The sequence below is a fragment of the Austrofundulus limnaeus genome, unplaced genomic scaffold, assembly GCF_001266775.1.
Source record: "Austrofundulus limnaeus strain Quisiro unplaced genomic scaffold, Austrofundulus_limnaeus-1.0 Scaffold2332, whole genome shotgun sequence".
Classification (NCBI taxonomy): Eukaryota; Metazoa; Chordata; class Actinopteri; order Cyprinodontiformes; family Rivulidae; genus Austrofundulus; species Austrofundulus limnaeus.
The window spans coordinates 26,558-26,963 of NW_013954734.1; positions in this window are offsets into that span (position 1 = coordinate 26,558).

The window sequence follows — 406 nt, forward strand, 5'->3', positions numbered from 1 at the left end:
ATCTGACCAATCAGAGAAAGTGGAGCCGGGGCCAAGACCTTCCACCAACGATCCGACGAATCAGATAACAGGGGGCGGTGCCAAGACCGTCTACCAACGATCTGACCAATCAATGCAAAGGGGGCGGGGCCAAGACGGTCGACCACCAACGATCCGACCAATCAGAGCACAGGGGGGCAAGGCCAAGACCGTCCACCAACGATATGACCAGTCAGAGCAGAGTGGGCCGGGCCAAGAACGTCGACCAATGATCTGACCAATCAAAGCAAGTAGGTGCAGGACCCAAGACCATCGACCAATGATTGGTCAAATCGTTGGTTGACTGTCTTGGACCCGGCCCCCCTCTGCTCTAATTGGTCAGATCGTTCATCGACGGTCTTGGCTCCGCCCCCTCTGTTTGGTCAGA